This window comes from Sminthopsis crassicaudata, chromosome X (assembly GCF_048593235.1).
Source record: "Sminthopsis crassicaudata isolate SCR6 chromosome X, ASM4859323v1, whole genome shotgun sequence".
Classification (NCBI taxonomy): Eukaryota; Metazoa; Chordata; class Mammalia; order Dasyuromorphia; family Dasyuridae; genus Sminthopsis; species Sminthopsis crassicaudata.
In genome coordinates, this window is record NC_133623.1 from 71,340,721 (window position 1) to 71,368,446 (window position 27,726).

The 27,726-nt window shown below is 42.1% G+C and overlaps 1 protein-coding gene and 1 long non-coding RNA gene across 3 annotated transcripts in view; one reads left to right on the forward strand and one right to left on the reverse strand.

Moving 5' to 3' along the window:
• LOC141549122 (ligand of Numb protein X 2-like) overlaps window positions 1–2,988 on the reverse strand; it is a 112,493-nt gene extending 109,505 nt beyond the window's left edge. For both annotated transcript variants that reach the window (XR_012484229.1, XM_074278466.1), the window contains exon 1: window positions 2,833–2,988. The gene's annotated coding sequence lies outside the window, so the exon portion shown is untranslated. The remainder of the gene's footprint in view (window positions 1–2,832) is intronic.
• Window positions 1,816–23,528, forward strand: LOC141549123 (uncharacterized). The gene is made up of 3 exons (XR_012484230.1): window positions 1,816–2,183; window positions 22,377–22,497; window positions 23,397–23,528. It is a non-coding gene; the product is annotated as an uncharacterized LOC141549123 (long non-coding RNA).
• The last annotated feature ends 4,198 nt before the right edge of the window (window positions 23,529–27,726 follow it).

A 27,726-nucleotide genomic window follows, 5' to 3' on the forward strand; every position in this document is an offset into this window, starting at 1 on the left:
TGGATCACACAGCTGGTCAGTGGCAGAGCCTCAGATGGTTCCCCTCCCTTCTGACCCTCAAGACAGCCCGAAGGGTTTTGCCAGATGTTGAGTCCCTGCAAGTTGAAGGGAGTGCCAAAGTGGAGGCAGTTTTAATCAAAGCTTCACAAAGGAGAGCCCGGGGGCCCAGTACCCTCCCCCCAACATCCTGCTCTCTCCAGTCCCTGAATGCCAAAGGGACGGCTGGTAGGTTACTCCAATGATCCTTCCAGAAGCAAGAAATCCTGGTGGAATCAGTACTAGTTAAGTGTGCGAGCTTGAGCTCTAGGTCTAATTGTACCACTTGGTAGCCTGTCTGGGGGCCCGTCCCTGAAGCTCTCTAAAGCTCCAGCTTTCCCATAGGCAAAGGGTTGGAACAAGGTGATCTGAGAGGCATTTTCGGTTCAAGGTGATCTGAGAGGCCGTTCAAGGATGGATCCGGGTTCTGCTTGGGTGACTCCAGGGACCTCAAGACCAAGGTCAAGTTGTTAATTAAGTGTACCTCAGGAAAAGGCAGGAAACTCGGGCACCAAAGTTTCTATCCCCTCCCCACCAGAAAAGGCTCAGGAATAACATCCTGAGGGTAAAGGAAGAGGCCAACTAAAGGGGGAAGGACTCTTTCATGTGTATATGAAGAAGTGGGAGGAGCAAAGCAGCTGGGGCAAGTAGCAGGGTCCAGAGGGGTAACACAGAAGAGAAATCACCAAATTGGGAGGAATATAGCCTTGAGCTGGGAAATGGTTTGGGAGGGGCCAAGACGGAGGGACGTCGGGAAAAGTCAAGAAAAGGGATGGAGAAAGGAGAGGAGGAAAAAAGAAAAATGAGGGGGGAGGAGAAATCGGAGGGGAGGAGGGACGATTAAAGTGAGGAGAGGATGGAGTGGGAAGGAAGGAGATGGAGGATGGAAGGAGAGGCAACAAGGGAGGGGGAAGGAGCATGGATGTGTAGAAAAGGAGGCTGTAGAGGGAAGAAAGAAGAGTGGAGAAGGAGAATGGAAGGAAAGGAGGAGGAGAGAAGAAAGGAGGGAGGAGAAAAAAGGAAGCCACGGGGAAATAGAGTCAACCTAAATCCTCCTAGCTTCTTTAGTCCATGTTTTTATTTTTTTAGTTCTGCTATTAATCTCCATTAGGCTGATTTTGAAATAGTTCCATTCCCTCTTTGAGACTCAGTTTATTCATCAGAAAAATGGGGGACTTGGATTAAGTCATCTCAAAGGTTCCTTCCAGCTGGAAATGTACAATCCTCTGGCCATAGGAATTTAGAGATGGGGAAGAGAGAATGGCTGAGCTGGAAGAAACCTCCGGAGGCAGAACATTTGACCAGAGGGGAGCTTAGAACAGTTTGTATTTAATCTGGCTGCCTGTTTCAGTTGGTGGAAGAAGTTCCCGCTCCGATGCAGTCTCGGAGAGTCGCTATGTAAGGTTAATGACTTGTCCAGGGTCACACTGGGTTTGAACCCAGGGTAATTGGATTTGGAAGCAGGCTCTTTCTCCACTAAACCTTGCTGCCTCTTAGAGGAGGGAAGAAATGAAGAACATAGAATGCAGGGGACAGAGGGGATCTTAGAACACGGGACAAAATGGAAAAAGGATTTTTAAAACTGTGTTTTAGATCTGGGAAAGATCTTAGAACATGGAATGTTAGAGCTGGGAGGAAGCTTCGAACCTAGAACGTCTGAGCTAAAAGATCACGCAATATCAGAAATGGAAAGGAGCTTAGAACCTGGAGAACATTAGCACTGGAGAGGATGTTAAATCACCGAATGCCAGAACTAGGAGAGGTCTTAGAATACGCAAATGTGGAATGCAGGAACGAGGAAGGAGCTTCCATATAATCCAGAAAGCAATGAAGCGAGCATTTAGGCAACTCTCTACCAGATGGGTGCTGGAGACAAAAAAGGAACCGGGTCCTGCGCTCCCGGAGCTGGTGGAAAGCCACGCGAGCAGAAAACTGCGAAGGAGCCCGGAGGTGAGCGGAGCAGGGGGGGCAGAGGCTAAAAAGGCCCGACCCGCGGCTTCCAGGGCCCGCTCCGGCCCAAACTGGCTCGGCCGGAGCGGAGACATTTCCAGCGCCCCGGGCCATCCTCTCAGAGGCGACTTGGCCAACTCGGATTTCTTCCCCGGACTTCTCCAAAAATAAGGACAATTTTCAAAGAAATAAAGAAGGTACTAGGAGGGAGGGAGGGAGGGAGGGAGGGGGGCCCTTAGCAGCTCGGGGGCCTGGAAGGCTTTCAGGGGGAGGTGGCATTTGGGGGAGCGCGGATTCTGGCACGAGAGAGGCGGACGGGCATTCGGGGGGCGAAGGCCGGCCCTGGAGCTGGAAGGGCCCGTCAGGAGCGCGGGGCTGAGCGGGACCCCCAGCGCCATGGGCTGCCCGGGAGCCACTTGGGAGAGAATTCCGACGGAAAGAGGCCTGCGCCAGGAGGACAGGAGCGGAGGGGAGGGGAGTGGAGGGGGCAGAGAGGAAGGGGGGGGAGGAGAGAAGGGGGGGAGGAGAGGAAGGAGGAGAGGAGAGCAGATCCAAGCGGCTGGGGGGGGGTTGGGACGGGGAGGAAGGGAAGTAGAGGAGGAGGATGGCTGCGCCATGCGCCCCGGCAAAGTGGAGCTAGGGAGTAACGGACCCAGCCGCTGGCCCGCGGCACAGAGCGAGCGGGCCGTGCGTGCGCACCTCTCCTCTCTCAGAGGCTCGCCGTCTCTGTGGACCTGAGTCTCTGGGCTCTCAACCGAAGTGCCCACCTTGGGACTCCCAGGTGCCAGTGGGCGCAGCAAGGGAGCGCAGGACCCGGGGGGAGGGGGGGCCCGGACTTTCTCTCACCTGGTCCCGCCGCGCTCGGACAGAGGCACTTCCTCCGTGAACTCCGCACGCTGGCCTCCGGGCTCCCCAAGTTTGGGTTGGAGCCGCGGAGTAGGAACTGACGTCTGCGGAGGAAGTCTAGCGCAGGGAGCCAGGTGTCTGGGCAGCTGGCCTCCTCCCGGCCCGCCCCGGAGTGGCCCGCCCCGCCCAGGCCCGGCCCCTCCCCCCCGGCCCTCCCCAGCCCTGCCCCTCCCGGGCCCCTCGGGCGCCTCCCTCCCGGCCCGCCCCCGGCTGGTCGGGTCCCCAACCCTTGCCCAGCCTGTGGCGCGTCCTGGAGCCCGCGCCCGCAGCCTCCTTCGCTCCGTCCCTCTGCTCCGTCCTTTCCCTGTTTCTTTGCTGCCGCCCTGGCCTGGCCTGGCCCGGCCCGGCCCGCGGTGGCTGCCGGCTGCCGGCCTCCAGCTAGGCTCCCCCGAAGGCGCGTGGCGGGGACCAGCTTTAGCCGCGCACCCCCATGCCTCCCTGCGGGGCTGAGGGGGACGTCTGCTCTCTACCCTTAGAACCCCGAGAACCTGCCTCGGGGGAAGGACGGGAACCTGGCCCGGCCTCTGGCCCACTTCCTTTACTTTTACAGAAAAGGAAACTGAGGTCTGGAAAGCTAAGGGGACTCCCCAAGGCTAAGTTCTCGGTGGCAGAGCAACTACAGCTGCCATCACAGCAACCCACACTTAACAGCGTCCCAGGGACTCCGTGCATCACCCAGAATTGGGCATGAAAGCTCACTACCGATTGTAAAAGGAGAGACAACAACGTCCAACTTCAGGAGGCCTGGCCTGGAATTCTAACTCAGAGCAAGCACAACCGGAACTGGGCCGGGCCGGGCTGGGCCTCTCTTGCAGTGCCCCCTCCCCCACACACACACCCTGTTCACAAGGGCAGCCCAAGAGGAGCTCGGCAGGTCCTAAGAGGCCTTTGTCCACATTCTAGGCATGCCGGGACTGCCACACTGGACAGGATGAAAAAGAAGACAGCCCAGCTTCTGATGAGCCTGGGAACCTTTGCCACAGCTAACATGTACTAGATGTAGGGCAGAGGCGGGGGAGGGGAAGGGAGCAGCTCAGAGTGCTGCTGCTCAGGAAGCAGTAAGAGCAGATGCCCAGGCCCTGGCCAGACCACTTCAGCTCTGGGTCTCAATTTCCTCATCCGCAGAATGAGATAAATCAGACTCGATGGACTTAAAGTCCCCTCTGGCTTTCTAAAGCCATGATCCCATGAGTGGGGAAGGCACTTGCACATGGGAAGCTTTCTGTCTTGCCGAAGTAAGGGATTCTTCCAGTATAGGGGAGGTAGAGTGCTCTGGAGCCACGAAGAACAGATAGCATTATGCTACATGGCCAGTGAAGTGAAGAAATTCTTAACTGCTTGAATTCTCCACGAGTGATCAATCAATGTCTACTAGTGAGCTCCCTGTCACTAGGGATATTCAAGAAGAGCCTGGATGGCCACTTGGGGAATATTGTACAGAGGGTTCTTGTTCACTTATGGGTTGGACTAAAGACCCTCTGAAGTACTTTCTGACTGTAAGATTCACGGATTCTGTTACTTTTCCACACTAAAACTATTTCCTCTTCTGTAAATGACCAAGGCTGCATATCTAGCCTCCAGCCCTTCCATCTGCCCACCTGCCTACCAGAAATGGAACCAGAACTTTCAATTCCCTGTAGCAACACATGCAGGAAAACCACTCAATTAGTTAATCAATAAACATTTATTAAGCAAGCACCTACTATGTACTAGGCAATGTGCTAAGCACTGGGGATATAAAAAGAGGCAAAAGCCAAGTCCCTGTCCTCAGGGAGCTCACTCAGTAGAAACTGCTATTATTATGTCTGGAGGGCCTCAGGATCAGAGTCAGGATCGATCAAAGTCCTTGGTCTTCTGGGGAGAAATGAAAGAGGCAGGCAAGCTGCCACAAAGCTTGCCAAAGATCAGTTCTGGAGTCCGGAGCCTGAAATCTCTCTCCTCCTCATCCTTGGGCAGAGCAACTCTGACCCTCTCCCTCAGCCTTCCAATCTTTGCCTCCGATTCCCTCACCACCACACATTCAGCAAGCACTAATGGTGAGGAGAGCCATCACATCACCATCTCATCTAAATATATGTATAGAGAACCCTTATCCCACATCAAATAGGTAATTAGCCTTAAGTGCTCTACTGTCCGATTCAAGCACACCTTTTCAGAGTTTCAGCCCTCTACATGCTGTCTCTAAGGCATTGTCACTGTCATCTCTTCAGTGTTCAACCCAAAAGTTTTCTCTTAGTCCTCATCCTTGACTCCACTGTGATGTTTGGTATTGTCATTGTTGACTATCTTGCCACCTAGATTCTCTCCTCTCTGGGTTTTTATGGCCGCACTTTCTCCCGAGTTTCCTCCTACCTCTCTGACTCCTCCTCCTCAAACTCCTTTGTTTGCCCACCCTCCCATCAGCCCTCCCAACTGCTGAGGTTATCACCATCTCTTTTTTTCCTCCCCCACATCAAACCTACAAATTTCTCTATTTCTCTTGAGGATACTGCCATTCTTCCAGTCACCTCCACATCATCACTCATCATCCTCCATCCTCCCCCTCCCGTATCTAGTCTTGCCAATTCTACATGCATGAAATCTCTTCCATTATATCCAACCCCTTTTCCTTAACCACCCTCTTAGTTCTTACCCATATCTCTGGATGAGACTACTGCAACAGTTCCTTAGTCATTCTCTCTGCCTTGAGCCTCTCACTGCCCTTGCCCATCCTTCATAGATCAGCCACTATTGGTTGTTTTTTCTCTGTTCTTGAAGAGGATTGGTGACATCAGGAAAATGATGTTGTGACTTGCAAGTGAATTATAGTTGAGTGAGTCATAGCTGTGCAGTCATCAGTACCACTCTCTCCTCCACAGTCACTGGAGTCCAGTAGCAAGACATGGGTCAAAGTGACTGGTGACAGCCCCGCACCTGTGATAGTATTATTGCCAAAGCATATAGCCCACTGTGTTGCTCCCCTGGTCAAGAACTTTCATTGATTACAAAAAGTTTCTTTGATTAAAACAAACAACAAAAGAAGTTCCAATGATTAAAAACAAAACAAAACAAAAGAGATTTATTATTGCCAAAGCATATAGCCCACTGTGTTGCTCCCCTGGTCAAGAACTTTCATTGATTACAAAAAGTTTCTTTGATTCAAACAAACAACAAAAGAAGTTCCAATGATTAAAAACAAAACAAAACAAAAGAGATTCCAATGATTCCCTCTTGCATCTGAAGTAAAATACCTCAACTCAATTTGGTCTTTCAAGTCTTCACACAGTGTCTCCAGTCTACTTTTCCAGGCTAATTGTGTGTCACTACCCTTCATCATCAGGGATACTGAGCTAATTACTGTTCTTTAAACAAGATCCTCCATCCTCAGGCCTGTAATGCTCTCCCTCCTTATCTATGCCTCCTAGTTCCCCAGCTCCCTTCAAGTCTCAGCTCAAATATCACCTCCTTCAAGAAGCCTGTCCCAGTAAAATATACTATGCATAAAATACAGTCATATTGTAAGATGAACAGCTGTGAATTTCTTAGTTATTCTCAGCAAAATATGATACCAGACAACTCTGAAGGACTTACGATGAAAAATGCTTTCCATCCCCAGACAAAGTGATGGTGTCTGGATGCAGATTGAAGCATATTTTAAAATTTTTCTTTATTTTTTCTTGAGCTTTTTTTTGGGGGGGTATATTTTCTTTTACAACATGACTTTTTTGGGAAATTTTTTGCATGACTACACTTGTATAGCCTATATTAAATCACTTGCCTTCTTAATGACCAGTGGGGGGTGAGGGGGACAGGAGGGAGGAAGGGAGAGAATCTGGAATTCAAAGTTTTAAAAACAAATGTTTAAAATTGTTTTTACATGTAACTGAGAAAAGTTAAACACTAAATTAAAGCCAACAAACAAAAAAGAAGCCTGCCCCAATTGCCCCAATTACTAACTGAAATAACTTTGTCTTTAATTCCTATATATCTTAAATTTATTTATCTATGAACATGTTATATTTTCTCCTTCTCTTCTCTAGTATCCCTCCCATGTAGGTGCTTAAAGATGTTTGCTACCTACTTATTCCATTAAATGATTTCTAAGGTCTTTTTATTTATAAATGTTATGATTTCACGAACCCTTTTGTTCTCCTTTTCTCAGTATCCGAGACCTTCACATCTTGCAATATCCTTCTTCGTGTCAGTCTTTTTCTGCATTTTGGGAGAAGACTCCCAACATTCCCTTCCTTACCATATATGTGAATGCTAAGAATTTTACCATTATGGCTCAGCTACCCTTTCACCCTGAAACTAGAGCCTTTTCAACCTCTTCACATCTTTCCACTGTGCTATATCATTTCTCCCTTTGTCCTTTTGGGGGCCTTCATTTGGGGAATGGACCAAACAAGTCATGCTTCACCCCTCTCCAAGCTGTGCTTCTGATTCTAAAGACTTTGCCAACATGCACAAACATGACCCTGGGGTACCCAGGTAACTCTTGTTTTCCCCCTGCCCCCTTTTATATGTTGTCTTTCCCACTACAATGTAAGTTTCTTGAGAACAAGTGCTTTCTTTTCCCTTATTTTTGTATCTTTGGCACATAACATAATGTCTGGTACATAGTAAGTGCTTAATAAATGTTTGTTGTCTATCTACCTCTCAACCTATGTTTTCCCCATTCATAAAAAATATTCAATGCTACCACCTGAAAGTTCCTTCTACTTTGACAATCTGCTTTAAAGATCTTTCCAGCTTCAACCTTCAATGAGTATATTCTTCCTCTTTATGAATCACGAGTCTAATCATTGGTCACTCATTCCCTGGGTCTCAAGAAACACAAAGACAGGCACAACCCTGGAACTCAGCTTGAAACAGAGGCTGCCATTGTGGGTTGGAGACTAAATAAATAGAACAGCAGAATGCGCCTCTTCTGGGCCCCAGGAGGTTAAGGCACTCTCCCTCTTTTACCAAGAAGCCCCCTCAGCTTGGGGGTTCACCTTTTCTGACAGGATGGGCGAGATGACCAGCCCTCCAGAGAGAGGGGTCAAGCTTTTTTCCTTGTACTCTTGGGCTCTATATACCTGCATTATAGTATGGGTAGGGGACTTCTGACACTGAATGAGGAATGCAGGAACTTCCAAGGTTGCCTCTAAGGATGGCAACATCCACCTCAGGATCAATGTTCAGTTACCTAGGATCAGAGAAAGAGACACAACAGAAGAGGTAGCCACAGGCAGGGGCTCAAGTTCACCTACCCTAGTTCCTGTTCTAGTTGCCATGTGTGGCCAGTAGCCATTCCAGAAAATTACCTGCCACATGTCCAAAAGAGAGGAAGGAAGAAAAGAGCCTGAGGTTGGACTAGAGTTTTCAAAGTCTAGTGATTCTACAGGTCTTCCTGGTTCAGTGGCCAATTCCTTCCGACACAGATTTAAGACAACTCTCTTTTACTCTCATGGTGGTGGGGGAAGGTGATGAAAGAACTGAGGATCTACTTCCCTGCTACTGGTGAAAGCACGCCCATCCTTTCAGTCACCCAGGTCTAGATATCATTCTCTATTTTTCATTCTTATACTACCTCCTGCCCCATCCAATCTGTTGTCAAGAACTGTCAGTTTTACCTTTATAACATCACTGATATATGCTCCCTAATGCCCTTTGACTTTGCCCCTACCCTGATGCAGGTCTTCATCACCTGAACTATTGCAATAGTTGTTGGTAGGCCTGCCTGCCATAAGGCTCTCCTCACTCTTTTTTTTTAATTATAGCTTTTTATTTGCAAGATATATGCATGGGTAATTTTTCAGCATTGACAGTCGCAAAACCTTTTGTTTCAATTTTTCCCCTCCTTCCGCCCCCACCCCTGATGGCAGGTAGACTAATACATGTTAAATATGATAAAGTATGTGTTAAATACAATACATATATATATATATATATATATATATATATATATATATACATCCATACAGTTATTTTGCTACACAAGATGAATCAGACTTTGAAATAATGTAAAATTAACCTGAGAAAGAAATAAAAAATGCAGGTGGACAAAAACAAAGGGATTGGAAATGCTATCTAGTAGTTGACACTCATTTCCCAGAGTTCTTTCACTGGGTATAGTGGGTTCAATTCATTACTGTTCTATTGGAGCTTATTTGGTTCATCTCATTGTTGAAGAGCGCCACATCCATCAGAATTGATCATCATATAGTGTTGTTGTTGAAGTATATAATGATCTCCTGGTCCTGCTCATTTCACTCAAAATCAATTCATGTAAGTCTCCCCAGGCCTTTCTGAAATCATCCTGTTGGTCATTTATTATAGAACAATAATATTCCATAATATTCATATACCACAATTTATTCAGCCAATCTCCAATTGATGGGCATCCATGTAGTTTCCAGTTTCTGGCCACTACAAAGAGGGCTGCCACAAACATTCTTCCACATACAGGTCCCTTGCCCTTCTTTAAGCTCTCTTTGGGATATAAAATCAGTAGTAACATTACTAGATCAAAGAGTATGCACATTTTGACAAATGATTAAACATAGTTCCAAATTGCCCTCCAGAATGACTGGATGTATTCACAGTTCCACCAACAATGTATCAGTGTCCCAGTTTTCCCACATCCCCCCTAACATTCGGCATTACCTTTCCCTGTCATTCTAGACAATCTGACAGGTGTGTAGTGGTATCTCAGAGTTGTCTTAATTTGCATTTCTCTGATTAATAATGACTCGGAACATCTTTTCATATGGCTAGAAGTAGTTTCAATTTCTTCATCTGAGAATTGTCTGTTCATATCCTTTGACCATTTATCAATTGGAGAATGGCTTGATTTCTTATAAATTAGAGTAAATTCTCATATATTTTGGAAATGAAGCCTTTGTCAGAATCTTTGACTGTAAAAATGTTTTTCCAGTTTATTGCTTCCTTTCTAATCTTGTCTGCATTCGTTTTGTTTGTACAAAAACTTTTCAATTTGATATAATCAAAATTTTTCATTTTGTGATCAATAATGATTTCTATTTCTTTTTGGTCATATCTTCCTTCCTCCTCCAAAGGTCTGAGAGGTAAACTATCCTATGCTCTTTTAATTTATTTATAATCACATTATATATGCCTAGGTCATGAACCCATTTTGACTTTATCTTGGTGTACAGTGTTAAATGTGTGTCAGTGGCTAGTTTCTGCCATACTAATTTCCAATTTGCCCAGCAGTTTTTGTCAAACAGTGAATTCTTAACTCAAAAGTTGGGGTCTTTGGGTTTGTCAAACACTAGATTATTAAAGTTATTGACTATTTTGTTCTTTGAACCTAACCTATTCCACTGATCAACTAGTCTATTTCTTAGCCAATACCAAATGGTTTTGGTAACCACTGTTTTATAATCTAATTTAAAATCTAATACAGCTAGGCCACATTCATTTGATTTTTTTTTCATTAGTTCCCTTGAAAGTCTTGACCTTTTGTTTTTGGCTACATTCCAAGTTCATTTGCATTTCAGAATATCATATTCCAGGCCCTTCTATCTTTTAATGTGGAAGCAACTACATCTTGAGTGATCCTTATTGTGGTTCCTTGGTATTTGAATTGTCTTTTTCTGGCTGCTTGTAAACTTTTTTTCCTTAGTATGATAGTTCTGAAATTTTGCCACAATATTCCTTGGAGTTTTTATTTTAGGGTCTTTTTCAGAAAGTGTTCGATGAATTCTTTCAATGCCTAGTTTACCTTCTGGTTCTATTACCTCTGGGCAATAAAATAGTATCTAGGCTCTTTTTTTCAATCATAATTTTCAGGAAGTCCAATAATCCTCAGATTATCTCAACTAGATCTATTTTCCAGGTCTGTTGTCTTTCCAAGTAGATATTTAAAATTTTTTTCCTTCTTTTTCATTTTTTTTTGGTTTTGCTTGACTGATTCTTGATGTCTCAATGAATCATTCATTTCTAATTGTTCAGTTCTGATTTTTAATGAGTTATTTTCTTCATTAGCTTTTTTTAAACTTCTTTTTGTATATTTCCAACTGAGTTTTTAAATGATTTGTTTTGCTCTATGGAATTTTTTTTTCCATTTCACTAATTTTTTTTTTTTTTTTTTTTGGCTGAGTTATTTTCTTTTTCCAATTCACAAATCCTACTTTCTTGGGAGTTCTTTACCTTTTGCAATTCACAAATTCTGTTTCCCTGCACTTCCTGGGAGTTCTTTATCTTTTCCAATTCACATTTCAGGAAGTTGTTACTCTCTTGTATAGCTTCTCTTTCCTTTTCCAATTTTTCTTCTTGCTCTCTTTTAAGATTTTTTATAATTTCTTCTAGGAGAGCCTTGTGTGACGGGGACCAGGCTACAGTCTGGAGACTGTCTGCTATTAGTCTACTCAAGGTTGAAAATCTGCTCCCTTTCTGTATAGAAGCTATTGATGGTCAGTTTGGCTTTTTTATTCATTTTTTTAAAAACCCTTAGGGTCTGCCTTCAGGTCAAGGAGGTTACCAGCTTTCTCTGCAGAGCAGGGATAGGGACAGTAGCTGTCTTGCCAATGGGCTGCAAAGAGTGACCGAGTTGCGGAAGTGTCTCTGCCCTGGGTCACACAGGCCAAGCTGGGGAGGTGCCCAGCAGTGCAGATTAGCCACTGCCCTGGGGCTAGAGGTTGAACACCAAAAGTCACTGCCCCAGGCTGAACCTGCTGTGGGGATTAGCAGTCCTGGGAAGCTCCCCTAACCAGGGACTGGAAGTGTCTCTGCCCTGGGTAATGCAGTCACACTGAGGAAGTTCTGTTGCCCCAACCCCCCCCCCCCCTACCCCATGCAGATTAGAGACTGATTTGGGCTAAGCCCCCCTGCTGTGAAGATTTGTGACTTCCCCCAGCAAAAGCCCTGTGCTACAGAATGCAGCTGCACAGCTGTGCTGTGGTCTGTGCTGAGTCACTCACTTCTGGTTTTGGGTGGGTATAGCCAGATCCTGTTAGATTCTGGCGGTTTTTGGAGTACACTCTACCTTTGGCTTTAATTTCTCTGCTGGTCTACTGCTTTGCAATCAAATTTTCCAGCCAAGGAGACCACCCCACCCCCTGGTCTGCTCAGTATGCTAGCCGCTGTTTCTATTCCCCACTTGTGCTGGCCTGCTTCTGCCACTCAGGACAAACTTTTTCTGGCAATCTTCCAGATTATTTTAGGTTGATAAGTTGTTGTACTTCCAGTCTTTGTGAATTTTGCCATTCAAGCACTATTTTTGAGGCTGACTTTGATAATTAGTAATGAGAGTATGAGAGGAGTTTAGGATGTTGAGTGTGTGTTCTCCGCCATCTTGGCTGCACTCCCTCTCCTCACTCTTATAATAGCTGCTGGTATGTCCTTCTCTCTCAGCTACCAAAGGGATCTTTCCAAATTAGAAGACTGACTGTCACCTTCCTATTAATGAACTCCAATGACTCCCTATTAACTTCCAAAACCAAACAGAAAACCTTCTGTTCAGCATTCAAAGACATTCATAGTCTGCCTTCCTTCAAGTCTTTTTATAACTTTCCTTATGACCCCCTCCCCTACCAGATCATATTCTATAATCCAGTGACTTTGGCCTCTTTCCTGTTGCTCATACAGGGGATATTTCAACTCCCAGCTTTGAGCATTTCCTTTGACTGTCTATCCTCCAACCCTGAAATGCTTTCCCTCCTCATTTCCCTGAACTTCCTTCGAGTCCCAGATAAAATGTCTGTGGCTCAGGTCCCCATCCAATATCCCCCTCCCCTTACATGGTGTCTGGTAGAATCTGAGTTGGATTTTTATGGGCCATTTTACAGACTTTCTCCCATGCCTGGAATACTCTCCCTCCTTATCACCACCTTTTATAATCCATAGTTCCCATCAAATCTTGTCTGAAATGCTATCTTCTTCCTAATTATTCTAGTAGTTGGTACTCTTTCTTCCTCACATTCATGATTATTGTGAATTTTTGCAGGGATTTTGTATTTATTTATCTGTGAACCTATTGTATCTATCTTGTAGAATGAAAGCTCTTTGAGGTAAGGATCTGTTTCATTTTTTATAGCAGATGCAAAATAAGCACTTATTGCCTGATTGGGAAAAATTTGGATGTCAAGATAATAAGGAAAGAGCTTAACAAGGATTTTTAAAAGAAAGCAAGGGCAGGCAATAGGATAAATATAAAAGCATATTATAGTCTCGGAAGTACAACATCAGCAGTGCTATAGCTTAATGACTGACTGGAATAAAAGGTAAGAACATAGGATGCAGGATTGTTGTTTTTTAAAGTGATTGGGAATAAAAGGAGGATGAGGCTGATGCTTGGGGTCAATAGGATGCTGCTAATTGCTAATGGTGAAAAGACTGAGCTGCCCTATACGTATTTTGTATCTATTTTCTTTCTAAGGAGAATGACCTTTGAAATGGAGAGGATGAAATAGAAGAAACTAGTATGGAATATTTTTTTAAATAAATAAGGAGAGTTATTACCTGCTCTAGGCATTCAAGTTATCAGGTCCAGATAGACCGCATCATCACATATTGAGAAAATGTGCAGATACAGTTAAATGAAAAAGTATTTAAATAAAGTACTTTGCATAAAATGGTGGGGAACAAATGAAAAAGGACACAAGAGAGACTGGTGTTTTTCTCAAGGAGCTTCCATTTAAATAAGGAGATGAGGGGAGGAAGACAGCATATGTAGTGGAGTGGTGCCCAGAGAAGGGTATTTTTGTCTAAGAAGTCAAAGAGATGAGGGGAACAGGACAGTCCAGTGACATGCACTTGTTGGACACTCCCTTCTAAATGATCATTTGAATTTGATCTTCAGAGTAAGAGGTAGAAAGGTAGAGAGGAGGACCAACAATTCTGTTGAAGATAAGGATGCATAGTTTCAGGGACTTCCAAGCTGAATAGCTTATATCTTTCTGGGTATGGTTTTTAGAGTCCCAATTTGGAAGGTGCAGGAGCAGCTGTCAGTGATATTTGAAAGAACGTGGAGAATGAAAGCAAAGAAGGGCAAAAGTTATGCTGACTTTCAAAGAAGGGAAGACAGAGGCCACAGACTCTAGGCTAATGAGTTTGACTTCAGTTCCTAATTCTAATTCTAGAACACATTACTAAAGACATGGTTAACAAAAAGGAAATGGTGTTCACAGAAAGTCAGCCTGACTTTATCATAAACGGGTTGACTCAGACTAATTTTATTTCCTTTTTGGACAGATTTAAGTTAGTAGATGAGGGTATACTGTAGATAAAGTTTATCTGGATCTTAGCAAAACTTTCTTTTCTTTTTTTAAAAAAATATTTTATTTAAAGAAACACAATAAGAAAAAGGAAAAACAGAAAAGGAATACAAAACAAAATGAAACAAAACAAAAAAGAACATTGTCATTTGCCCAGCAGAACATCAGGGAGGATTCAAACTTTATAACAACAAATACCAGTTTAAGAATAATATATATATATATAAAATTAGCAAAAAAATATATTCATGAGTGTCCATCTTTTCTTTATTTCCTTGTAAATTGTTCTTTTATTTTCTGTTACACACCTTTTTTACTTTATTTTTTCCCCTTTTCATCCCCTCTACCACCCCCAAGGTGGCTATGGTTTAAAAAAAACATATTTATATATACATGTAGATACATACACATACACACACACACCTATCTTTCCCATCCCTGTTTACCCCTTGCTTTAATTCTGCTCCTAACTTGCCTTGCTATTACTTAATCTCCTCCCACCAATGGATCCTTCCCTTGTCTTCTTCCCTCACTCTTTGTTTCCCTATCTACCCATTCCTCCCCCCTTATTTCTTTATAGATTTTGAAGGGTGCTATATCCTTAATAATATATATGTAGTGCTGTTTATTTAATCTATTCATGATATGAGTAGGTTTTCAGAACTATGAGCCCTCCTCCCCCTCTAATGACTCTGTGTCTATTCTTACCCTACACTTCACTTGTATGACATAATTACTATTTTTACCTTAACTCTGCCTCAGTCTTTCTTTTGAGCTCTCTGAATGTCGATGTCAATCTTAAACATATACTATAAATTTCCAATGTCAAAAAAACATAAATAGCTCATCCATGTTGAGTTCCTTGAAACTGATTCTGATATTGGCTCTTATGTGTTACATTTTCTATTAAGTTCAGGTTTGGTTGATAGAAAGTCCTGAAACTCTGCAAGTTCATTGAATATTCATTTTTCTCATTCAATATTATAGATAATTTTGCTGGATATGATATTTTTAGCTATAAGCTTAGTTCTTTTGATTGTTGGTAGATATGATTCCAGGACCTGGGGTCTTTTATTGTGGCTGCTGATAAGTTCTGTACAGTTTTAATTGTAGCTCCAGTGTTTTTGAATGGGTTTTTTCTCGTTTCTTGCAAAATGTTCTCTTTGACCTGAGAGTTTCAAAATTGTTCCTATGTGTTTTCTACAATCACTTTGAGGCAGTGATTGGTGGATTTTCATGAGTCTGTGTTTGCCCTTAGGCACAAATGTATTCTATTTGTGGGGGAAATTGGGAGAGCTTGAAATTTACCAACCTACTTCACCATCTTCCCAATCCTCTTAGGAAAGCTTTTCACAAAGACCCCCTTAGTAGACTTGTGGAAAAAAATGTTCGATATCAAATTGAAAGCAGCTCTCCAACAGATTATTGGCTTGTCCTAGAACTGATCGACATTTTTACTGATGATTTGGATAAAGGCATAGTTGGAATGCTTATCAAATTTCCAGAGGGTACCAAATAGGGTAAAATGGACAACAGATTAGATGACAAAATCAGGCTAGAACTTTGGGTCAGATTTCATAAGCTGAAATGTAATAGGAATAAATCCAAAGTTTTAGACTTGGGTTCAAAAAAATCAAAATGATGAAAGCCTATTTAGACAACAGTTTATTGAAGTGAGGAGAGGAATCTGAGGATTTTGGTGGACTACAACTTTACTGTGGCAAGACTTCATGTGCAAGTCAAAAAAAAACTTATAGCAATCTTGGACTGCATGAAAAGAAGCATGACATCTAGGAATAAAGGGGGAAATGCTCCTATCCTCGTTAGATCACCTCGAGAATTTGGAGTTCAGCTCTGGGTGCCACATTTTAAGAAATACTGGTAAACTAGAGAATGTGTGGAGAGAAAGCAAGGAAGTTCAAGGGCTTTGAGCCTTGATATATGAGAATCAGTTGAAAAACAGATATTTTATGTGGAGAAGACACAACTCAGTTGGGAGTGGGGTAGATGGAGGAACATGACATCTGTCTTCAAGCATTTGAAGGGCTGTTCCATGAGAGAGATTAAAATTTAGGAGCACATATTTGGAACTGAAAGGAACCTTTGAGTTATTTAGTCCGACTCTTCATTTAACAAAGGACAAAACTGAAACTCAGAGGTGAGATGATTGCTTGGAACCAGAGGCCAGAATAAGAAGCATTTGATTCAAGCTTCAAAAAGGCAAATTTAGTCGACTGAATTTCTTTGACTTGGCAGGAATATCAGACAATGGAACCTATCCAAGGGTGAAATGGGTTGATTTGGGGGAGAGAGGTATTCGTCTTATTGAAAGCATTTACACAAAGACTAGACTACTACTTCTCTGTGTATGCTGGGAATAGCTTCCTACTGAGGGATTCGGCTTGGACTAGACTACCCCTGAGACCTCTTCCACTTTGAAATCCTTTTCTGCCAAGATAGGAATTGGTTATTCATGTATGAATAGATGAGTTAATAGAAGAAAACCCAAATGAATTACTGAATGAAAACACCAATGCTTGAATGAATGTATACTGGAATTGGTAGTACTGCATAGTTGATTGCATGCACAAATGAATGGTTGAATGCAAGAATGCTTGGTATCATTCATGGGTACATGCTTGACTATTTGCTTGTATGCTTGTTTACCTGAAAACATAAATACTGGAATGATGAATGAATGGAAAAAATACTTAGTACTATGTATTAGGCATTGTGTTAAGTGCTTGGGATATAGAATTAAGCTACTAGGCAAAAGGCAAGACCTGAGAGTGCCTGTCTCATGGAAGTGCCTCACTATCACTGGCAAGCTGGGAAGAGAGCTGAAGGGTGAGGTGAGAACGGGAAGAGAATTATGGGTTCTCTCTGGATAAAGGCTCACTGTTTTGCCAAGACAGGAAACAGGGAAGGAAACATTTGCAGGAAGGTTGAGGTGAGCTCTGGAAAAGGGGAAAGGACAGCAGGGCCTCCCTGGGCACCAAATATGACCCTTTAGGCAGCACAGGTGGGACCTGGGGCTACATGCCAGTGTTCATGGATGCATCAATACTTAAATGAATACTTAAATAGATACCTAAATGAATTTATGTATATATGATACTCTAATGCGTGTATGCATATATACATGAATGAATTGCAATTGATATTTCTATACCAAGAATTTCTACACACAAATGTCCCAAATTCAACCAGTAAACAAAAGGGACTTGATATCAAAATGATGGAATATAGCTTCTAGGGGAGACAGAAGTAGGGAGGCTACTCTGACCTTGGGGTGCTTCTGTCTAACAATCAGTCAATGATTCTAAAGTCTTCTGGCTTTAAAATCAATGCTTCCAAGGTCCCCCCTGACATTAGAGTGATATTGTTCTATCTGTCCATCAATGATTGTAAAAGTCTTCTAGCCTAATAATATAATAATATTTCTTCCCTTAGACTTTAGGGAAGATATATTAGTGATCCTGAGATTGTCTAACCTTAGGATGCTCTTGTCTAACAATCTGTCTGTCAACGATAAGTCTTCTAGCCTTAGAATAGTCCTAGGTCTGCTGGTCCCTGATAACCAAATTCCTGACACCACTCCTCAGTTCTACCTCCAGGCCATAAAATTAGCATGTCAATTACATGAAGAGCTGGATAATTTTGTCTCCTTGCTCTTGGTTCTTTGGTAAATTCTTTTGGAACTTAGCCAGCTTCAATTGGTGTTACAATTCCAATAAACTTTGTCCCTTGACTTGGGTATGGGTTCAAGCCTGCAAATTCTGTTGAGATACATCTCTAAACACCGGTCTGTGACCCCCAACCTTTTGGGGTCCCTTCTGAACCTCACATTATGTAACAAGAGGAGGCAAACTAAACTTCATATGTATAACTGATGCTGGGTGAAATAGAATTCATAACTAGCTTATGGTTCTGGATGGGCATACTTTATTCCAAAGAAGCAGAATTTGTAAAAAGTTGTTGGTGGGAGCATTGTATATTAACATCTATTTGTGTGTACTGGGATTTTTTGGGGAGAAATGATCATTGGGGTGAGCCCTGGCACCGTCCACCTTCTCAGAGGGAGGTTGCTGGGTCTCAGGCTCTCCTCTGGGGGAGGTTCACCCTAAAGGGAGACCAGTTGGGTGGACTCACTCAGTTGGAGATCGTGGCCATGGACGCAGTGGTTGTGCCCTCTATTGAGTTGAAGATTAGTCTGGAACTAAAACTCCCAAGATTCTCTTTTCAATTGGAGAGCTAGGCCCCAGGGCACTGTCCACATTAAGTAATCTCATTCAATTTTGAATTGAATGGAAGCCCCAAGCCTCAGATGGCAAATAAAAGACAACTCTGAACCTTTAATCTTCACAGAAGTCCTAAACAAGACTATACTTGCTAAGATGACAGCCTTCTTAGCAAGCTGTCCTACCAGGACTTTTTTGCCCACTGGTGAAGATATTCTCTTCTCAGTGTTGACCTTTGCTATCTTCCTAACAGGATCTTTTGCCCACTGAGAAGGCTGTCTTCCTAGCAAGCTGGCTTCTCAGTGCCAATAAATCCCTTTTTGCCACACAGATTTCAGGTTTCTGAATTCTTTCGCATAGGACCTGTGCCTCCGACCAGAGGGGATCTTGCACCTCATCATATTTATGTGAGGAGATCTAGGATCCAGAATGGGAAAGCATGGTAGAAAACTTTTGGATAAATGTTGATGGAGGAAGGAATGAAAGTAATTTTTTGGCAGTAACCTACAGACCACCTGGAAAGAAAAAGGGAATAGAAGAGAAATTTGGGAGACATTACAAGCCTGACACAGAAACAGGACATAGTGGTGATGTGAGACTTAAATTATCCAGATATCTGCTAAAGATCATTCCTTCTGTTAAAAAGAATACCACCTAATAACTTCTTGATTTGCCTTCCTGCTAATTTCATCCTTTAAAAGGGGAAAGACAAGTTAAATCAACAGCACTAGTTAAGAATTTCCTATGTATAAGGCAGGTACTTTGCTAGACATAAGGAAATTCTTACTAATATGGAGAAACTGGTTGCTGGCATGAAAATGATGGGAATATTGTGGGGTGGAAAGGGAAAATGAGTACTTCCTCCTTGAATTTTTGATAAAGAAGAGGAAAGTTGGGCATGTGTACCCTAGGTTTGGGGGAAACAAATTTCAAAGCATTCATAAATAAGATTCCATGGACGAAAAATTTTTCTGTGAAGTCAGCTGAGGAAGGATGAAAAAACTCAAGAATGAAATTCTGAAGACTCAAAAGGAATCATTTCCAACAAGGAAGAAAAATAGGAGTTACTTGCAGAAATTGATGTGGATGTGAAGGGAACTTCCCAGATAACTTATATTTGAAAGAGAAGTGCAGAAGCAAGAAGCAAGGACAGGTAAAAGAAGATCAATATAAGCACATGCAGTGGTCTTATAAAAAACAGGATCAAAAGTACTAAAGCTCAGAATGGGTGGAATTAGCTGAAGGAAGCTCAGGACAAAAAAGGGACGGTCTGTATTCTTTTTAAATTAAGCTACATTTGGGGAAAGAGAGAAATCGAAGAAGATCTGGGCTGTCGACGGGTGGGCAGTTAGAGTAGCTCTAAGGGGATGCTACTAGTTTAGAGTAGCGTTAAGGGATGCTACAAGAAGAATGCTAGTGCTGCTAGAGACCAGGGATTTTTCCTTGGTAAAGATCAGTGAACACGCCTCTTTTTAGATCCCACCATTTTGGAAATACCAAAAACTTGCAGACCCTTAGAATTACCTCTGAAACAGTGGCATGAAAATGTCTGAAGCTTGACACAATACCTCCCCAGCCCAAGGTCAGTAGACCTTAGAGGACTGAAGGATTTGGAATGTAAAATTTTATAGGACAAAGGAGCTAGGATTACAATTAAGGAGAGCTTCTCTAATAATGAAATCAAGAACTTTCAAGCATTGCTGATGAAAAGCCCAGAGCTGAATAAAAAATTGGACATTCCCACACAAGACTCAAGAGAAGCATAAAAAAGTAAACAAGAAAGAGTGATGATAAAGTCTCAATACAATTAGACTGTTTACATTCCTATATGAGAGGATGATGCATGTTTTAAGTCATGGCTGTGAGCTGATTATGTTGGAACGATCTCCCAAAAACCATGGAATGAAAACGAGGGAGGCACTGGGAAAAAAGGGAAGGGAGAGCTACAATGGAGTAAATTTGATCACATAAAAGAGGTGGGAAAGAACTTTGACAATGGAAAGGAAATTGGAGGGGTGGCAGACAATGCTTGAACCTCACTCTCATTGGAATTGGTTCAAAGAGGGAAGGATATATAGAAAAAAATATATATATACACTGTCAGTTATGAATAGAAATGGAATTTACTCAGTAAGGATAGAGGAGGTAAAGGGGAATAAGAGAAAGGGAAAGGGAATCATAGAAGAGAGGAAATAGAAAGGAAGAGGGAGAGAGACAGAGAGACACATACAGAGACAGAGAGACAGAGAGAAGATTATGGGATGGAGGAAAATGCAGTTACTGGTCATAAATTATAATTATGAATAGGGTGAATTCACCCATAAACTGGAAGCAGATAAGAGAATGGACTAGAATCTAGAATCCAACTACATGTTTATAAGAAACACACTTGAAATAAAAAGACACACATGGTTTTTTTTAAAGGCTGGATCAGCTGAAGTAAAGAAGGTTTGGGTAGCAACCATGGTCTCAGGCAAAGAGAAAGCAAAGCTGTTCTGTCATGTCTGACTCTTTGTGACCCCATTTGAAGTTTCTTGGCAGAGACACTGGAGTGGCTTGCTATTTCTTTCTCCAGTTCACTTTACAAACGAAACCGAGAAAAACAGGGCGAAGGGTCTTGTCCAGGGCCACATAGCTAGTAAATGTTCGAAGCTGAATTTGAACTCAAGAAGATGAGTCAGGAAGACTCTAGGCCTGGCGCTCCATTCACTGTACCACCTCGCTGCCCCAAAGCGAAAACAGACCTAATTAAAAGATAATTAGAGAAACTACATTTTGCTAAAAGATGCCATAAACAATGAAGTAATATCAAAAAGTTTTATAGTAAGTCCCTCTGATAAAGGCTTTGTTTCTCAGATATTTTCTGATAAAGGCTTTATTTCTCATATATTTATTGAGTCTAGAATTGAGTTACAATTATTCTTCAATTGATAAGTGATCAAAGGATATGAACAGGAAGTTTTCAGAAGAAGAAATCTAAGCTATCTATAGGCATAGGAAAAATGCTCCGAATCACTATTGAGTAAAGAAATGTAAATTAAAACAAGTTTGAGGTACCACCTCATGCTTACCAGAAATGACAAACCCTGAAGGGGATGAGGGGAAAATAAACATATTAATGAATTTATGATGGAGTAATGAACTGGTTCAACCATTTAGGAGAATGATTTGGAACTAGGCCCAAAGAGCTCTAAAACTGCATACATTTTGATTCAGCAATACCTATGTATTATTTATGGTATTACTATGTAATATCTTAGATCTAGAATTGGAAGGAATTCCAATGGCCATGGAATCCAACCCCCTCATTTTACAGAGAAGAAAACTGAGGCTCAGGAGAAAGGAAGTGACTTGTCCAGTAAGCAGCAGAGCCAAGATTAAACCCTAGGCCCTCTGGCTTTAAATTTCTTGGTCTTTCTGATGCTATTTTAGTAGCAGTGCAGAGAGTTGAGGTGCGAGAATTCCCTTCCACTTGACGCAGATTCAACATGAAAGAATTCACAAACCTGAAAAGTTTGAATGGCAAAAAAGGAAGTTTTATTGGCACTGCAGAAGTCAGCTTTGCTAGGAGACTGACTTTCTCAGTGGTAAGGTCCCGGAAAAACAGAGGTGTTAACACTGAGAAGAGAATGTCTTCACAGTGGGCAGGGGTCCTGACAGGCAGCTGTGCCAGAGAGGTTCCTTGACAAGGCATAATGCTGCTTTGGACATTCTGCAAAGAAATGAGTTTAAAATTGTCCTTTAATAGGAAATCTGAGATTGAAGTTCCCAGTTGAAAAGAAAGGCAATGCCCCCAGATCTAGATACTTATCAATATCAGGTACAGATCTCCCAAATGAATCAAGCTTTTTCATCCTGAATGGGGGATCTGCTTTCCCAATAAGATCAATGTGGGGGGGGGTGATTTGTCTTAATAAAAGCCCAGTCTGGAAAGTATGTTTTCTCCTAAACTCTTTGGAGCCTGGGAGACCCCAATCTCTCTTCTTTTGCAGATCAAAGGGGACATAGTTTCAGTGATTATTTTACACAATTTTTACAGAGTTCACCTGCGTCATTTCCACTGGTCACTCGACTGTCAGAAGTGAAAGCTGTTGGGACAATTTACTGCCTCCACTGGAGATCTTCAAGCAGAAGCAGGATGACCTGAGTGTGTAAACTGAGTGAGTAAAGGTTCCCTTTGTGGTCCTTCCTGACCCAGAAGTTCTGAGATTTACTAACTATATGATGAAAGAGAAGTCACTTAACCTTTCCAGCTCTCAGTTTCCATATTCTTTTTTTTTTATAATTTTTTATCCAAGAAAAGAAAAAACAAAATAGAAAAAGAATGACAGAATGGGAAAATAAACAAAAGAAAACATTGCCGTGCCCAGCAGAATATCAGAGAGGATTCAAAATATGTAATAGGAAATTTCTATTTCAAGAAAGCATATATAATAATAGAATACATTGTATTAAAAATGTCCATCTTTTCTTTGCTTCCTTGTAAGTTATTTTTTTTGTTCTTTACTATGCACTTTTTACTTTATTCTTTTTTTCCCCTTTCACCCCTTCTACCTCCCCCAAGCAGGCTGATGTAAACTGAGATCTTTGTCAAAAATATGATGTAATCTCTGGGGGAGGGGCCAGATGTAAACTGTGTCCCCTTTAGGGAGACTCCCAAACCCTGGGAAAAGCATACCTTTCCCAGACAAGCCATTCCCAAGTTAAATGGTTTCATTCAACTGGAGATCTTGGTCAAATCACCCTCCATTGAAACTGAGATCTTTTGGAAGTGGCCCAGATTCCCTTTGGGGAGGTCCCAGAATCTGGGAAAAGCCTTCAAACTCCCAGTTAAGTGATTTTATTCAATTGGAGATCTCTGCCCGATGGTCCTCTATTGATTAACCCAGACAGTTCCCAGCCCCAGGCCAACATTTACCCATATAACCAGAGGTCTGTCAATCCACATTTGCCAAACTCCTAATGAGGAGTCTTGCCCTCTAAGAAAGCATTTTAGTGAACAATAAAATTCCCTTCTTTTGCCACACAGACTTTGGGTTTTGTGAATTCTTTCACACAGGACTTGTGCCGACCAGAGGGAATTTCCCACCCCAGTTCTCGCACCTCTACACTGCCACTAACCTCATCAAGGCTACAGTTAAGCACAGGTATATTTATACATACCTACACACATACACACATGTACACATACACACACACAAACATATACACATACATACATATGCATAGTTTCCATATTCTTTTTTTCTCAATAGTATTTTATTTTTCCAAATATATGTAAAGATAGTTTTCAACATTCATTTTTGTAAAACTTTGTGCTCTCTTCCTCTCTCACCTTCGCTGTCCCCAAGACAGCAAACAGTCTGATATAGGTTAAATATGTGAAATTCTCTTAAACATATTTCCATATTTGTCATGTTGTTCAAGAAGAATCGGACCACAAGAAAGAAAATAAACAAAATGGTGATAGTTTCCATATTCTTAAAAGTAAGATATGGTGAATAAAGCACTGGACTAGGAGTTGGGAAGATCTGAATTCAGATCCCACCTTACTTGCTTAGCTGTCTGACTCTGGACAAGTCATTTCATCTCTACCTGTCTCAGTTTCCTTAAATGTAAAAAGAGAGGACTGGACTCTTTGACCTCTAAAGTTTCTTCTAGTCCAGACTTTCTCTGTTCTCTCTGTTAATGTTCTGAGATGAAAATAAGATTGTCTCCCAAACAAGTCTCCTTCAGCATGTCTTCCTCAGTAGCTGCCGCTGTCATTCAGCACTGAGATCTAAGATGTTACAGGTGGGTGACTTTGTTAATTGCCAATTCCATCTGCTCAATCTCTTCTCCGAGAAGTTAGGAGGTTAGACAATTTTTCCTGTCTTCTCCACTTGCAAGAGAGAATAATTTTTAGATGTGTTGCTTTCTTTTCTTTCTGGTTCTTTAAACTCTGATCCTTCCCCCAAGAACATTTCAGGAATTCCACTTTCAGGCTAAAACTCAAAGCACAAGTTATCTAAAAGTTGTTTTGACAAAGAGTGACAAGGGGCATGTTGGTCTTAATTCACTCACTCTTCTCTCCCCCTCCCCCCCAACTTCAGATAAGTTTCACAACTCAGAAAAAGTGACTTCATCACAACAACAACAGACAAACCTAGGAACTAAGTAAGGCACCCATTATTATTCTTCTCATTTTGTAGATACAAAAATTGATATGCAAAGGAGGGAAATGACTCACTTTGGGTCATACAGAGGAGGAAATCAGCCCAGAGAAGAGGAAGAAATTGTCTTCAATTTTTATAGCTAATAAGTAAGGAGTGGAGCTGGATTGGTCCCCCTAGTCCTTTGATTCCATTTTTTTTTTCTAGATCAAGTGATTCTGAGCCCCACTATCCAATCAGGTCAACTTGACTGAAGACTAAAGAGATAATGGTGGCCATGCTACTCCAAGACTTGCAAGGATTTACACAGCATTCTGAAGGTTTCATACCTACTCATCTTGCAGATGAAGAGACTGAGGCCCAGGATGGCTTAAGTGACTTGCTTAGGTAATAAGGTAAGCAAGACAATTAGGATTTGAACCCAAGTCCTCCTCCTCCTTTTCTCCTTCTTCTCTTCCTCTTTTCTTTCTCCTTTTATCTTCCTCTCTTCCTCCACCTCCTCTCTCTCTCTCTCTCTCTCTCTCATTGAGGCAACACACAAGTAGAAAGTATTAAATGTCTGAGATCAGGTCCTCCTGGCTGCAGGGCTGGTGCTCTATCTACTGCCACCTAGCTGCCCACCTTCTCTCTTTTTCTTATTTCTTTCCTCTTCTCCTCCTCCTTTCTCCTCCTCTCATCCTTTTTCTCTTTTCTTCTTCCTGTCTTTTTTCTACTTTTCTTCTTCCTTTGTTCTCCTCATCCTCTTTTTCTTCCTCCTTTCTTCCTCTTCTTCCTTTTTCTGCTTTTCCTCCTCTTTCTCCTCTTCCTCCTTCTTCTCTCTTCCTCTCTTTTTCTTGTTTCCTCTTCTCCCCCTCCTCTCTTTCTCCTCCTCCTTTTCCCCTAGTCAGTACTCTGTGGTATCCTATCTCACTGGGTCAGTGAGTCCATTTCTAGGCAGGACTTCACTTAAACTCTTTGCTATTCATGGATGTTGGTTCTTTTCTCAAAAGCATCTAGAAAAGAAGATTCTGCCTCCTTTTTTTGATCTGGAACAATGTGGAACAAACCTCATTATTGCTTCCAGGGAGCTAACGAAAATGTCTCATGCTGTAGTTCCAAGTTCATTTCCCCATCTTCTCAGAGATTTACTTCGCAGCCTGGGCTTGCCTGGAATAGTACATCTGAGAAGGATCAAAAAGGACTATGCAGTTTCATCCAGAACATGAGAGATCTGAAGGACATCTTCACATTGAGTACCATCTGAGTAAGAAGGAGCCTCAGATGCCAGATAGTTCAATCCAGACCTGAACAAGTAACATGTAACAAGTGACCATCCACTTTAGGGTAATTCTGATTGTTAGGAAGTTTCTCCACAATCATCAAACTGAAGTCTGCCTTGATGTACCCATTATTCCTTTTTTCTGCCTGTTAGGGGCAAGCAGAGCAACTGTAGTCCATTTCTGAAGGTTTTTTTGGATTCATCAAGGTAACTGTTAAAAGCTTTCTCACAAGAGGGGGACAGTGTTCTAAGAATTGAGCTAAGGTCGAAAGTTGGCTGTGCCCTAGGTCCAAGTCTCTTTCCCCAGAGATCATGTGGTTTGCAAAGAATGGGACCATACAGCCCTTTTCTTTGTGAGACTAAGTTTTGGGCCACTTTGGCATTTAAACTCCCACATAAGGTAATTTAGTAATCCCAATGATGTGGCTGGTCTAGAAGTTTCTCCTCATTTCTGACTTAGAATGTGAGGTCATTTGTCCTGACTAATCAGGGCATAGGTCTAGCCTATACCGAGTGTTACCCCACCCTCTATAATCCTTGTCTGTTAACTGATCCCCACCTCTCCTTATCTAAATGCTTGTTGGGAGTAAGACACCATTTCTCATGAGATCTTAATAGCATCCCTTTCTACTTTTACCTTGAGAAATCTCCTTGATTTATTTAAGCCAGTGATCTTGTCCCATGCACTGAGAAGGGGGTTGGGTGAATCTGGCTTGCACCTTATCCACAGCCTCCTTGGAGGCATCTGGAATGAAATATTATCTAGTCAGTGCTTTCACATTTCCAATGAGGGGGAACCCCCAGAGGCCACATGGTGACAGCTCTGATTTTTAGGATGATTCTCCTGACATCAAGTCAATATCAACCTCTTTGGAACTTCTCTTGGTTCTGCCTTCTAAGATTAAGAAGCACAAGACTAGTCAGTCTTTCCACATATCAACTTTGCAAAGACTTATTGTGATTGTTCTAATGTTCCCTTTCCTGGTTAAATCTTTTCTTCTTCAGACTAAACATCCCCCATTCCCTGAAAGGATTCTCATATTATTATCCTTTTTTTCTAGAGGCTTCTAGGGGAGAAGTAGCTTTCTCATAAACTACAGAGCGAGTGATAGAGTTGAGGCTATTGGTGATCAGCTCAAGGTTCAAATACAAAATCAAGCAAATTAAGAAAAAGAAAAGAAAAAAAAACGAATAGAAAAGGAATGGAGAATAGAGAGGACTTTAGGAAATGGTGACAATTAGGTCAGAACCTGGGCTGACACTAGCTTCTGCACAGAAGGGAAAGGCATGATCCATGCTGTATAAACAAACTCCCAGCCTCACCCAGAGCTGAATACCTGGCAGATTGTATTATCACATAAAAAGAGATTTGTCACATCAATTAAAAGTACAAACAAAACTTCACCAGAAATGATTAAGCAGTTGAGGGAGTTCCTCTTCTGTGTTGCTGAAAATAAGCTTTGTATTTACACATTAACTTTTGCTCTTGGAATTAATAAAGTCTGTTTTGCTCATCATTTTAGGCAGAGATGAATCAAATCCTGGCTGAGAAAGGAGGCAATATTGGGAGATGTCTACCAAAAATAAAAAACACTATGCAAATGCAAGGTATTTGTCTGATGGTTATGATGTGGGGAACACTGAAACTCTCTCTCTCTCTCTCTCTCTCTCTCTCTGACTTTGGGGGGAACGCTTGAGAAACTCCTTGAACCCTTGGAGAAGCTCTCCCTGAGAGACCCACCCTAACGAATCAAGATAAAAGTGGTTTCATTCCGTTTATCTTAATGGGACTAGTTGAGTCCAGGACCACTCCTATTTAGCCCAAGCTGGAGATCTAGATTTCTATCAACCTCTATTGAGTTAGAGATTCATCCAGGGACACTCATTCAAATGGAAAATTTCTATTCAATTCGATGATTTTGGTCTGATTTCAACTCAAACTACTAAAGTTTCAAATTATCAAAAGGGCAACTTGGGGC